Source organism: Bubalus kerabau, chromosome 16 (genome assembly GCF_029407905.1).
Source record: "Bubalus kerabau isolate K-KA32 ecotype Philippines breed swamp buffalo chromosome 16, PCC_UOA_SB_1v2, whole genome shotgun sequence".
Lineage (NCBI taxonomy): Eukaryota > Metazoa > Chordata > Mammalia > Artiodactyla > Bovidae > Bubalus > Bubalus kerabau.
This window is the reverse complement of record NC_073639.1, coordinates 3,104,153-3,118,900: the sequence shown is the minus strand read 5'-3', so window position 1 is coordinate 3,118,900 and position 14,748 is coordinate 3,104,153.

The window sequence follows — 14,748 nt, the reverse complement described above, 5'->3', positions numbered from 1 at the left end:
AGTCAGGGATACTGTGGAGATGGGAGTGGCCTCTCGGGACTCCACTGGGTTTGTTTTAATGGAAGAGGGCCTCATCTCGGGTTGAGGCAGGAACCTCAGGTTTCCTCTCCATTTCTGACTCAGATCGAAGCGTGCCTGCAGAGTTGGGATTGGATACTCAGGCCTCGTCTTGTCTGAGGAAGGGAACTCCGCTTGCCTCTCTCGTTGTTTAAGGGGTGACAGGCCAGTTGTGGAGCTGTATGTGGATCCTGCAGGGTTTTCCGGACGATGAACAGGGTTGCCAGTGCCCCCTCGTGTAGTGCCTTCATCCACAGGGTTGCCTTAGAAGAGGTGTCCGGGCATCGGGTTCTTATCAAGAGCAAGACCGAGAAATCGGGGTCTTTCGGCACGTGGCACCAACACGAGGCTACGTCTCGAATTTCTTCGTGAGACTGGCCTCATCCTGAGGTGCGCCATGAAGGTCGGGAACGCCTTCTAGACAAAGCAGGGGAGTAGACCTTCCTGCCGTGATCAGGAGGGGAGAAGGGGCTCAAATGAAGTGGTGCCAGGACCTTCGGTGAGACCGGTATATTGGGGAACTTTTGGGGTCGCATCAAGGGTGCCAAGTAGCATTTCGAACTTTATGACGAAACATGAGGCTTCTCTTGAGACTCTGTAGCGGGCAAAGGCCTCATATTGCGATTAATGGGGAACCACGTGGTTTTCAAGAGTTGCGGCGGGATTCTCGAGTTAAGACGGGAAATTCAGGCTTCCTCTTGTGTTGGCCCAGGGAAATCCAATCTTCCATTGGAGTTGTGAGAGAGAGCTAGGGATTGCTCTCGAGTCACTTCAGGGCAAAAGAGACCTCATCTAAGCTTGTGTCCAGGACCTAATGTTCCTCTCCAGGGGCGACAGAGATCTCGGGGTTGCATTTTAGACGCACCCGAGGAGTCAGGCCTCATCTCGAGAGAAAGGAAAGGACTCTGCTCTGTTCTCGAGTCCCCACGGGTATTTCTTGGAGACCACTGAGTGGCCTAAAGGGAGTCAAGCCTCCTGTGGATTTTTTTTTTAATTTTATTTTATTTTTAAACTTTACATAATTGTATTAGTTTTTCCAAATATCAAAATGAATCCGCCTCAGGTATACATGTGCTCCCCATCCTGAACCCTCCTCCCTCCTCCCCCCCATAGCATCCCTCTGGGTCGTCCCAGTGCACTAGCCCCAAGCATCCAGTGTCATGCATCAAACCTGGACTGGCAACTCTTTTCATACATGATATTTTACATGTTTCCATGCCATTCTCCCACATCTTCCCACCTTCTCCCTCTCCCACAGAGTCCATAAGACTCTTCTATACATCAGTGTCTCTTTTGCTGTCTTGTACTCAGGGTTATTGTTACCGTCTTTCAAAGTTCCATATATATGCGTTAGTATACTGTATTGGTGTTTTTCTTTCTGGCTTACTTCACTCTGTATAATAGGCTGCAGTTTCATCCACCTCATTAGAACTGATTCATTCTATTCTTTTTAATGGCGGAGTAATACTCCATTGTGTATATGTACCACAGCTTTCTTATCCATTCATCTGCTGATGGACATCTAGGTTGCTTCCATGTCCTGGCTATTAGAAACAGTGCTGCGATGAACATTGGGGTACACGTGTCTCTTTCCCTTCTGGTTTCCTCAGTGTGTATGCCCAGCAGTGGGATTGCTGGATCATAAGGCAGTTCTATTTCCAGTTGTTTAAGGAATCTCCACACTGTTCTCCATAGTGGCTGTACTAGTTTGCATTCCCACCAACAGTGTAAGAGGGTTCCCTTTTCTCCACACCCTCTCCAGCATTTATTATTTGTAGACTTTTGGATTGCAGCCATTCTGACTGGCGTGAAATGGTACCTCATAGTGGTTTTGATTTGCATTTCTATGATAATGAGTGATTTTGAGCATCTTTTCATGTGTTTGTTAGCCATCTGTATGTCTTCTTTGGAGAAACGTCTATTTAGTTCTTTGGCCCATTTTTTGATTGGGTCATTTATTTTTCTGGAGTTGAGCTGTAGGTGTTGCTTGTATATTTTTGAGATTAGTTGTTTGTCAGTTGCTTCATTTCCTATTATTTTCTCCCATTCTGAAGGCTGTCTTTTCACCTTGCTAATAGTTTGCTTTGATGTGCAGAAGCTTTTAAGGTTAATTAGGTCCCATTTGTTTATTTTTGTTTTTATTTCCAATATTCTGGGAGGTGGGTCATAGAGGATCCTGCTGTGATGTATTTCAGAGAGTGTTTTGCCTATGTTCTCCTCTAGGAGTTTTATAGTTTCTGGTCTTACGTTTAGATCTTTAATCCATTTTGAGTTTATTTTTGTGTATTGTGTTAGAAAGTGTTCTAGTTTCATTCTTTTACAAGTGGTTGACCAGATTTCCCAGCACCACTTGTTAAAGAGATTGTCTTTAATCCATTGTATATTTTTGCCTCCTTTGTCAAAGATAAGGTGTCCATATGTGTGTGGATTTATCTCTGGGCTTTCTATTTTGTTCCACTAATCTATATTTCTGTCTTTGTGCCAGTACCATACTGTCTTGATAACTGTGGCTTTGTAGCGGAGCCTGAAATCAGGTAGGTTGATTCCTCCAGTTCCATTCTTCTTTCTCAAGATCGCTTTGGCTATTCGAGGTTTTTTGTATTTCCATACAAATTGTGAAATTATTTGTTCTAGCTCTGTGAAGAATACTGTTGGTAGCTTGATAGGGATTGCATTGAATCTATAAATTGCCTTGGGTAGTATACTCATTTTCACTATATTGATTCTTCCAATCCATGAACATGGTATATTTCTCCACCTATTAGTGTCCTCTTTGATTTCTTTCACCAGTGTTTTATAGTTTTCTATATATAGGTCTTTAGTTTCTTTAGGTAGGTATATTCCTAAGTATTTTATTCTTTCCGTTGCAATGGTGAATGAAATTGTTTCCTTAATTTCTCTTTCTGTTTTCTCATTATTAGTGTATAGGAATTCAAGGGATTTCTGTGTGTTGATTTTATATCCTGCAACTTTACTATAGTCATTGGCTAGTTCTAGTAATTTTCTGCTGGAGTCTTTAGGGTTTTCTATGTAGAGGATCATGTCATCTGCAAACAGTGAGAGTTTTACTTCTTCTTTTCCAATTTGGATTCCTTTTGTTTCTTTTTCTGCTCTGATTGCTGTGGCCAAAACTTCCAAAGCTATGTTGAATAGTAATGGTAAAAGTGGGCACCCTTGTCTTGTTCCTGACTTTAGAGGAAATGCTTCCAATTTTTCACCATTGAGGATAATGTTTGCTGTGGGTTTGTCATATATAGCTTTTATTATGTTGAGGTATGTTCCTTCTATTCCTGCTTTCTGGAGAGTTTTTATCATAAATGGATGTTGAATTTTGTCAAAGGCTTTCTCTGCATCTATTGAGAAAATCATATGGTTTTTATTTTTCAATTTGTTAAGGTGGTGTATTACATTGATTGATTTGCGGATATTGAAGAATCCTTGCATCCCTGGGATAAAGCCCACTTGGTCATGGTGTATGATCTTTTTAATGTGTTGTTGGATTCTGATTGCTAGAATTTTGTTAAGGATTTTTGCATCTATGTCATCAGTGATATTGGCCTGTAGTTTTCTTTTTTTGTGGGATCTTTGGCAGGTTTTGGTATTAGGCTGATGGTGGCCTCATAGAATGAGTTTGGAAGTTTACCTTCCTCTGCAATTTTCTGGAAGAGTTTGAGCAGGATAGGTGTTAGCTCTTCTCTAAATTTTTCGTAGAATTCAGCTGTGAAGCCGTCTGGACCTGGGCTTTTGTTGGCTGGAAGATTTTTGATTACAGTTTCAATTTCCGTGCTTGTGATGGGTCTGTTAAGATTTTCTAGTTCTTCCCTGGTCCAGTTTTGGAAAGTTGTACTTTTCTAAGAATTTGTCCATTTCTTCCACGTTGTCCATTTTATTGGCATATAATTGTTGATAGTAGTCTCTTATGATCCTTTGTATTTCTGTGTTTTCTGTTGTGATCTCTCCATTTTCATTTCTAATTTTATTGATTTGATTTTTCTCCCTTTGTTTCTTGATGAGTCTGGCTAATGGTTTGTCAATTTTATTTATCGTTTCAAAGAACCAGCTTTTGGTTTTATTGATTTTTGCTATGGTCTCTTTTGTTTCTTTTGCATTTATTTCTGCTCTAATTTTTAAGATTTCTTTCCTTCTACTAACCCTGGGGTTCTTCATTTCTTCCTTTTCTAGTTGCTTTAGGTGTAGAGTTAGGTTATTTATTTGACCTTTTTCTTGTTTCTTGAGGTGTGCCTGTATTGCTATGAACTTTCCCCTTAGGACTGCTTTTACCGTGTCCCACAACTTTTGGGTTGTTCTGTTTTCATTTTCATCCGTTTCTATGCAAATTTTGATTTCTTTTTTTGATTTCTTCTGTGATTTGTTGGTTATTCAGCAGCGTGTTGTTCAGCCTCCATATGTTGGAATTTTTAATAGTTTTTCTCCTGTAATTGAGATCTAATCTTACTGCATTGTGGTCAGAAAAGATGCTTGGAATGATTTCTATTTTTTTGAATTTACCAAGGCTAGCTTTATGGCCCAGGATGTGATCTATCCTGGAGAAGGTTCCATGTGCACTTTAGAAAAAGGTGAAATTCATTGTTTTGGGATGAAATGTCCTATAGATATCAATTAGGTCTAACTGTTCTATTGTATCATTTAATGTTTGTGTTTCCTTGTTAAATTTCTGTTTAGTTGATCTATCCATAGGTGTGAGTGGGGTATTAAAATCTCCAACTATTATTGTGTTAGTGTTAATTTCTCCTTTCATACTTGTTAGCATTTGTCTTACATACTGTGGTGCTCCTGCGTTGGGTGCATATATATTAATAATTGTTATATCTTCTTCTTGGATTGATCCTTTGATCATTATGTAGTGACCTTCTTTGTCTCTTTTCACAGCCTTTGTTTTAAAGTCTATTTTATCTGATATGAGTATCGCTACTCCTGCTTTCTTTTGGTCCCTATTTGCATGGAAAATCTTTTTCCAGCCCTTCACTTTCAGTCTGTATGTATCCCCTGTTTTGAGGTGGGTCTCTTGTAGACAACATATGTAGGGGTCTTGTTTTTGTATCCATTCAGCCAGTCTTTGTCTTTTGGTTGGAGCATTCAACCCATTTACGTTTAAGGTAATTACTGATAAGTATGATCCCATTGCCATTTACTTTATTGTTTGGGGTTCGAATTTATACACCGTTTTTGTGTTTCCTGTTTAGTATTTGTTGGAGAGCTGGTTTGGTGGTGCAGAATTCTCTCAGCTTTTGCTTGTCTGAAAAGCTTTTGATTTCTCATTCATACTTGAATGAGATCCTTGCTGGGTACAATAATCTGGGCTGTAGGTTATTTTCTTTCATCATTTTAAGTATGTCTTGCCATTCCCTCCTTGCTTGAAGAGTTTCTATTGAAAGATCAGCTGTTATCCTTATGGCAATTCCCTTGTGTGTTATTTGTTGTTTTTCCCTTGCTGCTTTTCATATTTGTTCTTTGTGTTTGATTTTTGTTAATGTGATTAATATGTGTCTTGGGGAGTTTTGCCTTGGCTTTATCCTGTTTGGGACTCTCTGGGTTTCTTGGACTTGAGTGGGTATTTCCTTCCCCATTTTAGGGAAGTTTTCAACTATTATCTCCTCAAGTATTTTCTCACGGTCTTTCTTTTTGTCTTCTTCTTCTGGGACCCCTATGATTCGAATGTTGTAGCGTTTAATATTGTCCTGGAGGTCTCTGAGATTGTGCTCATTTCTTTTAATTCGTTTTTCATTTATCCTCTCTGATTCATTTATTTCTACCATTCTATCTTCGAATTCACTAATCCTATCTTCTGCCTCTGTTATTCTACTATTTGTTGCCTCCAGAGTGTTTTTAATTTCATTTATTGCATTATTCATTATATATTGACTCTTTTTTTATTTCTTCTAGGTCCTTGTTAAACCTTTCTTGCATCTTCTCAATCCTTGTCTCCAGGCTATTTATCTGTGATTCCATTTTAATTTCAAGATTTTAGATCCATTTCACTCTCCTTATTCGGAATTCTTTATCAGGTAGATTCCCTATCTCTTCCTCTTTTGTTTGGTTTGGTGGGCATTTATCCTGTTCCTTTATCTGCTGGGTATTCCTCTGTCTCATCTTGTTTAAATTGCTGAGTTTGGGGTGTCCTTTCTGTATTCTGGCAGTTTGTGGAGTTCTTTAATGTGGCATTTCCTCGCTGTGTGTGGGTTTGTACAGGTGTCTTGTCAAGGTTTCCTGGTTAGGGAAGCTTGTGTCCGTGTTCTGGTGGGTGGAGCTGTATTTCTTCTCTCTGGAGTGCAATGAAGTGTCCAGTAATGAGTTATGAGATGTCTGTGGTTTTGGGGTGACTTTGGGCAGCCTGTATCTTGAAGCTCAAGGCTGCGTTCCTTTGTTGCTGGAGAATTTGCTTGGTATGTCTTGCCCTGGAACTTGTTGGCCCTTGTGTGGTGCTTGATTTCAGTGTCGGTATGGAGGCATTTGATCAGCTCCTGTCAATTAATGTTCCTTGGAGTCAGGAGTTCCCTGGAGGCAGGATTTGGACTTAAGCCTCCTGCTTCCAGTTATCTGTCTTACTTTTACAGTAGTTTCAAAACTTATCCTTCTATACAGCACCATTGATAAAACATCTACGTTAAAGAAGAAAAGTTTCTCTACTGTGAGGGTCACTCAGAAAGGTTCACAGCGTTACATGGAGAAGAGAAGAGGGAGGAGGGAGTTAGAGGTGACCCAAATGAGATGAGGTGGAATCAACAGTGGAGAGAGTGGGCTGGCCAGTAGTCACTTCCTTATGTGCACTCCACAACTGGACCGCTCAGAGATGTTCACAGAGTTATACAGAGACGAGAAGAAGGAGGAAGGAGACAGAGGTGGCCAGAAGGATAAAAGGGGGGAATGAAAAGGAGGGAGACAGATCCAGCCAGTAATCAGTTCCCTAAGTGTTCTCCACCGTCTGGAATACACAGAAATTCACAGAGTTGGGTAGAGTAGAGAGGGGTTAGGGAGGAGACACAGGCGACCTGGTGGAGAAAAAGGAGAGTCCAAAGGGAGAGAGAGCAGTCAAGCCAGTAATCTCGCTCCCTAGTGAAAAATGGGTACTGAAGATTGGGTTCTTAAAGGTACAAAATTGGTAACAAATACATAAAAGCAAAAATTAAAAATCTAGAGTAGAGTTTGGACTTTCAAAAATACGATGTTAAAGAAAAGAAGAAGGAAAAGAAAGAGAGAAAAAACGAACAAAGAAAAACAAACAAGGTCGTGAAAGTAATAAAGAAACTACAGGTACAAAATTGATAACTAATACCAAAAAGCAAAAATTAAAAATCTAGAGTAGAGTTTGGAATTTCAAAAATACAATGTTAAAAAAACGGAAGAAGAAAACTAAAGAGAAAACAAACAAACAAAAACAAGCAGTGTCGCAAAAATTATAAAGAAACTACAGGTACAAAATTGATATCAAATACCAAAAAGCATAAATTAAAAATCTAGAGTAGATTTTGGAATTTCAAAAATACAATGATAAAGAAAAGAAGAAAAAAAAAAAACAAAACAAAAAAACACGGTCAAAAAATTTTTTTATATATATATATATATATATATATATATATATATATATATATGAAGTTTGCTGAAGAAGAAAAAAATAGGGTCTTTTTTTTGCAAAGTAATAGGTTATAAAAGTGAAAATTAAAGGAACAATAGATGACTTAAAATTAAAAAAAATTAAAAAAAAGAATGAATGATCATAAAAATATATCTAGGACTTTCTCTGGTTTTGTTGTGAGTATCGTGGGTTCAGTTCATTTTTGGCTAGTTCCTTGGTCCGACTTATATTTCTCAAGATCTATAGGCACCTTCCTATGTAGTCCTAGTAACCACAGGGTTTTAATTTATTGCCTGTAGCTTCCAAGGCGATTCCCTCTGTTATAGCTTCTTTTGTTTGCTGGTCTCTTCAGTGTCTGGTTTACGCCCTGACACAAAGGGGACGGTGGAGGACACTTTTTTTTTTTAGGCTCACTTGTTCAATTGCGCAGTGGGGAGGGAGGGAGGGATGCTGCAAACAAATAACACTGGCGTGCGCTCGCAGTGCCTCAGCCACACTGGGTCTGCCCCCGCTCACGGCGCGTGTAGCCTCCCTGCCCACACTGCTCGGGCTCTAGGTTGTTCCACCGGGAACAATCCGAGGCTGGCCCTGGGCTGCATGCACCTCCCAGGTCCAAGCCGCTCAGGTTCAGGCACTCGGGTAGTCCTCAGAGGCACAGACTCGGTTGGGCCTGCGTTTTGTGCTCTTCCCAGGTCCGAGCAGCTCAGGTGATGAGGTGTTTGGCGAGCGCCAATGTTGTGACTTATCGCCTCCCCGCCACTCGGTTATCTGGGTGTAAAACAGGCACACCTTCTCAGGCAGATGTTGACCGTCCAGATCCCCAAGAAGTTTTAGTTAGCAAAGAAGCCTGCTTACAGTTTTATAGATAATGTCTCTCTGGGGCTGCGATTGCCCCCTTCCGGCTCTGGCTGCCTGTCACCGGAGGGGGAAGGTCTGCAGCCGGCTATCTCTGTTCAGTCCTTTGTACCGTGCGCGGGCCTGGCGGTGTCTTAGGTTAGGGCTGGCTTTTTGCGTGGTAGATATCCCAGAGTCTGGTTTGCTAGCCCAAGTTATTTCGTTCAGATAGCGCTCAGGGTATTCAGGCCAGATTCTTACTCTAAGCGATGCAGCCCGCGCCGCGCCTCCCTGCCCAGCCCCTGCTTGCTAATGGTGTGAGCAGGCGTCTGCACTGCTTCACGGCTGGGGGAGTTACCGTAGGGCTTGCAATCTGCTAGTTTTAATTGTTTATTTATTTTTATCCCCCTTATGTTGCCCTTTGTGCTTCCAAAGCTTGGCAAAGATTTGGCAGTGAAAAGCTTTCCTGGTGTTTGGAAACTTTTCTCTTTTTAAGACTATCTTCCCGGGACGGAAATCCCTCCCTCCCTCTTTTGTCTCTTTTTTTGTCTTTTATACTTTTTCCTACCTACTTTCCAAGAGTTGGGTTGCTTATCTGGGTGCCTGATGTCCTCTGGCAGCATTCATAAGTTGTATTGTGGAATTTACTCGACGTTTAAATGCTCTTTTGATGAAATTGTTTGGGGGGGAAAGAGTTCTCCCCGTCCTACTCCTCAGCAATCTTGGCTCCTGTCTTGTGGAGTTTGGAGAGAGCACGCGGGATTGCTCTCCAGGCCATGCAGGAAAAGAAGGCCCTCATCTCGTGATGTCGGGGGAGTCTCATGGTTTTTCTGGAGCTGCGGTGCCAGTGTGGGGTTTCTCACAAGGTACGACCGGGAGCTCAGGGAGCCTCTCGTGTGGTGTCAGGGAAGTCAAGTCTCCATACGAGTGGCGAGGGGGCGCACGTCATTGCTCTCGAGTCATGGTAGTGGAACCAGGGCTCAACACAATGAAAAAGGACGCTCGAGGTCTTTCTCGGGTTGCAGCAGGAAACCCTGGGTTCCCTCGACTTGTGCCTGTGACCTCAGGTAGCTTCTCAGGGTGCCTCTGAGAAGTCAGGGATACTATGGAGCTGGGAGAGGCCTCTCGGGACTCCACGGGGTTTGCTGCAATGGAAGAGGGCCTAATCTCGAGATCAGGAAGGAACCTCAGGGTTCCTCTCCATTTCTGACTCAGATCGCAGGGTCCCTGCAGAGTTGGGACAGGAGAGTCAGGCCTCGTCTTGTGTGGAGGAATGGAACTCCGCTTGCCTCTCGAGTTGTTCAAGGAGTGACAGGCCACTTGGCTAGCTGTGTGTGGAACCTGCGGTTTTTTCCAGACAATGCATGGGGGTGTCAGTGCCCCTACGTGATGTGCTTTCATCCACAGGGTTGCCTTCGAAGTGGTGTGTGGGCATCGGGTTCTTATCAAGAGCGGACCGGGAAATCGGGGTCTTTTGGAATGCGGCACCACACACGAGGCTACGTCTCGAATTTCCTCGTGAGACGGGCCTCATGCTGAGGTGCCCCTGGAAGGTGGGGAAAGCCTTCCAGACAAAGCAGGTTAATCGACCCTCCTGTCGCGATCAGGAGGGGAGAAGGGGCTCAGATGAAGTGGTGCCGGGAACCTCGGTGTTCCCCTCGAGTGAGACCAGTATGTCAGGGAACTTTTGGGGTCACATGAAGCTTGCCAAATACTGTTTCAAACTTCAAGACGAAACGTGGGACTTCTCTTGAGACGCTGTGGCGGGCAAGGGCCTCATCTTGTGATGAAGGGGAAACCATGTGGTTTTTTTCAAGTTGCGATGGATTGTTGACTTATGACGGGGAATTCAGGCTTCCTCTTGTGTTGGCCCAGGGAAGTCCATTCTTCCATTCGAGTTGCCAGGGAGAGCTGGGTGGGAATTGCTCTCGAGTCACGGCAGGTCAAAATAGACCTCATCTAGGCTTGTGTCCAGGACCTAATGTTCCTCTCCAGGGGCGATAGGGATCACGGGGACGCATTCCAGACTCACCCAGTGAGTCAGGCCTCAGCTCGAGGGGAAGCAAAGGATTCTGATATCCTCCTGGGTCGGGATAGGTATCTCTTGGAGCCCACTGAGTGGCCTCCAGGGAGTCAAGCCTCCTGTGGAGTTGGAGAGAGGACTCGGGATTGCTCTCCAGGCCATACAGGAAAGAAGGCCCTCAGCTCGCAATGACGGGGGCGTCTTGTGAGTTTTCTCGAATTGGAGCGCAAGTATGAGTTTTCTCACGAGGTACGACGGGGAGCTCAGGGAGCCTCTCGTGTGGCGCCAGGAAAGTCAGGTCTCTATGCGTGTGATGAGGGGGAGCCCATAAATGCTCTCGAGTCATGGTAGGGAAATCGGGACTCAAGACGCGTTGAAGAAGGAGTCTCGAGGTCTTTCTCAGGTTGCGGCAGGAAACCCTGGGTTCCCTCGACTTGAACCGGTGACCTCAGGGAGCTTCTCAGGGTGCCTCTGAGAAGTCAGGCATACTGTGGACTTGGGAGGGGCTCTCGGAACTCCACTGGGTTTGGTGCAATGGCAAAGGTTCTCATCTCGAGTTGAGGCAGGAACCTAAGGGTTCCTCTCCATTTCAAACTCCGACCACAGGGTCCCTGAAGAGTTGGGACAGGAGAGTCAGGCCTCGTCTTGTGTGGAGGAATTGAACTCCGCTTGCCCCTCGAGTTGTTCACAGGATAACAGACCATTTGTCGAGCTGTGAGTGGAACCTTCGGTTTTTTCCGTAAGATGCATGAGGGGGTCAGTGCCCCTTCGTGTTGTGCCTTCATCCACAGGGTTGCCTTCAAAGAGGTGTCCGGATATCGGGTTCTTATCAATAGCGGAGCAGGAAATCGGGGTCTTTCAGAATGTGGCACCATCCATGAGGCTACGTCTCGAATTTCTTCGTTAGACTGGTGTCATCCTGAGGTGCGCCATGAAGATCGGGAACCCCTTCCAGACAAAGCAGGGGAATCGACCATCTTGTCGCGACCAGGAGGAGTGAAAGGGCTCAGTTGAAGTCGTGCCGGGAACCTCGGTGTTCCCCTCGAGTGGGACCGGTGTGTCGGGAAACTTTTGGGGTCGCTTCAAGGGTGCCAAGTACCGTTTTGCACTTCAATACGGACTTGGGGCTTCACTTGACATGCTGTAGAGGGCAAGGGCCTCATCTTGGGATGACGGGGGAATCACGTGGTTTTTCTCAAGGTCCGGAGGGATTCTCGAGTTACGACGGGGAATTCAGGCTTCCTCTTGTGTTGGCCCAGGGAAGTCCAATCTTCCATTCGAGTTTCGAGGGAGAGCTGGGGTTTGCTCTTGAGTCACTGCAGGGCAAAAGAGACCTCATCTAGGCCTGTGTCCAGGACCTAATATTCCTCTCTAGGGCCGACAGCGATCTCGGGGTTGCATTCCAGACGCATCCTGGGAGTCAGAGCTCGACTCGAGGGGAAGCAAAGGACCCCGCTCTCCTCTTGAGTCGCCACAGGTGTCTCTTGGAGCCCACTGAGTGGCCTAAAGGGGGTCAAGCCCCCTGTGGAGTTTGGAGAGAGGACTCAGGATTGCTCTCCAGGCCATGCAGGAAAAGAAGGCCTTCATCTCGCGATGACGGAGGCGTATCGTGGGTTTTCTCGAGCTGGGGAGCCAGTGTGGGATTTCTCACGAGGTATGACGGGGAGTTCAGGTAGCCTCTCGTGTGGCCCCAGGGAAGTCAGGTCTCCATGGGCGGGGCAAGGGGGAGCGCGTCATTGCTCTCCAGTCAGGGTAGGGGAATCGGGCCTCATGACGGGTTGAAAAGGGACTCTCGATGTCTTTCTAGGGTTGCGGCAGGAAACCCTGGGTTCCCTTGACTTGTGCAGGTGACCTCAGGGAGCTTCTCAGGGTGCCTCTGAGAAGTCAGGGATACTGTGGATTTGGGAGAGGCCTCTCGGGACTCCTCTGGGTTTGGTGCAATGGAAGAGGGCCTCATCTCGAGTTGAGGCAGGAACCTCAGGGTTCTGCTCCTGACTTCCTGGAGCCGGATCTGACTCAGATAGCAGGGTCCCTGCTGAGTTTGCTCAGGAGTCAGGTCTCGTGTTCTGCGGAGGAATGGAACTCCGCTTACATCTCAAGTTGTTCAATGATGACACCACTTTTCGTGATGTGTGTGGAACCTGCGGGTTTTTCGGAGATGCACGGGGGCGTCAGTGCTCTTTCCTGTTGTGCCTTCATCCACAGGGTTGCCTTCGAAGAGGTGTTCGGGCATCGGGTTCTCCTCAAGTGCGGACCGGGAAATCGGGGTCTTTCAGCATGTTGCACCACCCACTAGGCTACGTCTCGAATTTCCTTGTGAGATCGGCCTCATCCTGAGGTGCGCAGGAAAGTCTGGGAACCCTTTCCAGACAAAGCAGGGGAATCGACCCTCCTTTCGGGATCAGGAGAAGAGAAAGGGCTCAGATGAAGTAGTGCCGGGAACCTCGGTGCTCCCCTTGAGTGAAACTGGTAAGTCGGGTAACTTTTCGGGTTGCATCAAGGGTGCCAAGTACCGTTTCGCACTTAAAGATGGAACCTGGGACTTCTCTTGAGACGCAGTAGTGGGCAAGGGCCTCATCTAGCGCTGACGGGGGACCCACGTGTTTTTTCTCGAGTTGCGGCCGGATTCTTGAGTTACGATGGGGAATACAGGTTTCCTCTTGTGTTGGCCCAGGGAAGTCCAATCTTCCATTCGAGTTGCAAGTGAGAGCTGGAGATTGCTCTTGAGTCACTGCAGGGCAAAATAGAGCTCATCTAGGTTTGTGTCCAGGACCCAGTTTTTCTCTCCAGGGGCGACAGGGATCTTGGGGTTGCATTCCAGACTCACCCGGGGAGTCAGTCCTCATCTCGAAGGGAATGAATGGACTCCGCTCTCCTCTCGAGTCGCGACGGGTATCCCTTGGAGCCCAAGAGTGGCCTAAATGGAGTTAAGCCTCCTGTGGAGTTTGGAGAGAGGACTCGGGATTGCTCTCTAGGCCATGCAGGAAAAGAAGGCCCTCATCTCGCGATGACGAGGGCGTCTCGTGGGTTTTCTCAAGGTGCAGTGCCTGATTGGGGTTTCTCACGAGATAGGACGGGGAGCTCAGGGAGACTCCTGTGGTGCCACGGAAGTCAGGTCTCCATGGACGTGGCGAGGGGGAGCGCCTCATTGCTCTCAAGTCATGGTAGGGGAATCGAGCCTCAAGACGCTTCGAAGAAGAACTCTCGAGGTCTTTCTCGGGGTGTGGCAGGAAACCCTGGGTTCCCTCGACTTGTGCCCATAACCTCAGGGAGCTTAGCGGGGTGCCTCTGAGAAGTCAGGGATACTGTGGAATTGAGAGGGGCTTCTCGGGACTTCACAGGGACTGGTGCAATTGAAGAGGACCTAATCTCGGATTGAGGCAGTAACGTCAGGGTTCCTCTCCATTTCTGACTCGGATAGCAGGGTCCCTGCAGAGTTGGGACAGGAGAGTCAGACCTCGTCTTGTGCGGAGTAATGGAACTCCGCTTGCCTCTCGAGTTGTTCACGGGATGACAGGCCACCTGTCGAGTTGTATGTGGAACCTGCGGTTTTGGGGGACGATGCACAGGGGTGTCAGTGCCCCTTCGTGTTGTGCCTTCATCCACAGGGTTACCTTCGAAGAGGTGACCGGGCATCGGGATCTTATCAATAGCGGACCAGGAAATCGGGGTCTTTCGGCATGTGGCACAACCCACGAGGCTACGTCTCGACTTCCCTCGTGAGACTGGCCTCATCCTGAGGTTTGTCGGGAAGTCTGGGAACCCCTTCCAGACAAAGCAGGGGAATCGACCCTCCTGTCGCCATCAGGAGGGGAGAAGAGGCTCAGCTGAAGCGGTGCTGGGAACCTCCGTGTTCTCCTCGAGTGAGACCGGGGTGTCAGGGAAATTTGGGGGTCGCATCAAGGGTGCCAAGTACCGTTTCACACTTCAAGACGGAACATGGGACTTCCCTGGAGACGCTATAGCTGACAGGGGCCTCATATTTCGATGACTGAGGCACCACGTTGTTTTTCTCCAGTTGCCGCGGGATTCTCGAATTACAATGGGAATACAGGCTTCCTCTTGTGTTGGCCCAGGGAAGTCCAATCATCCATTCGAGTTGCGAGGGAGAGCTGGGGATTGCACTTGAGTCAATGCAGGACAAAAAAGGCCTCATTTAGGCTTGTGTCCAGGACCGAGTTTTCCTCTACAGGGGCGACACGGATCTCGGGATCCCATTCCAGACTCACCCAAGTAGTCA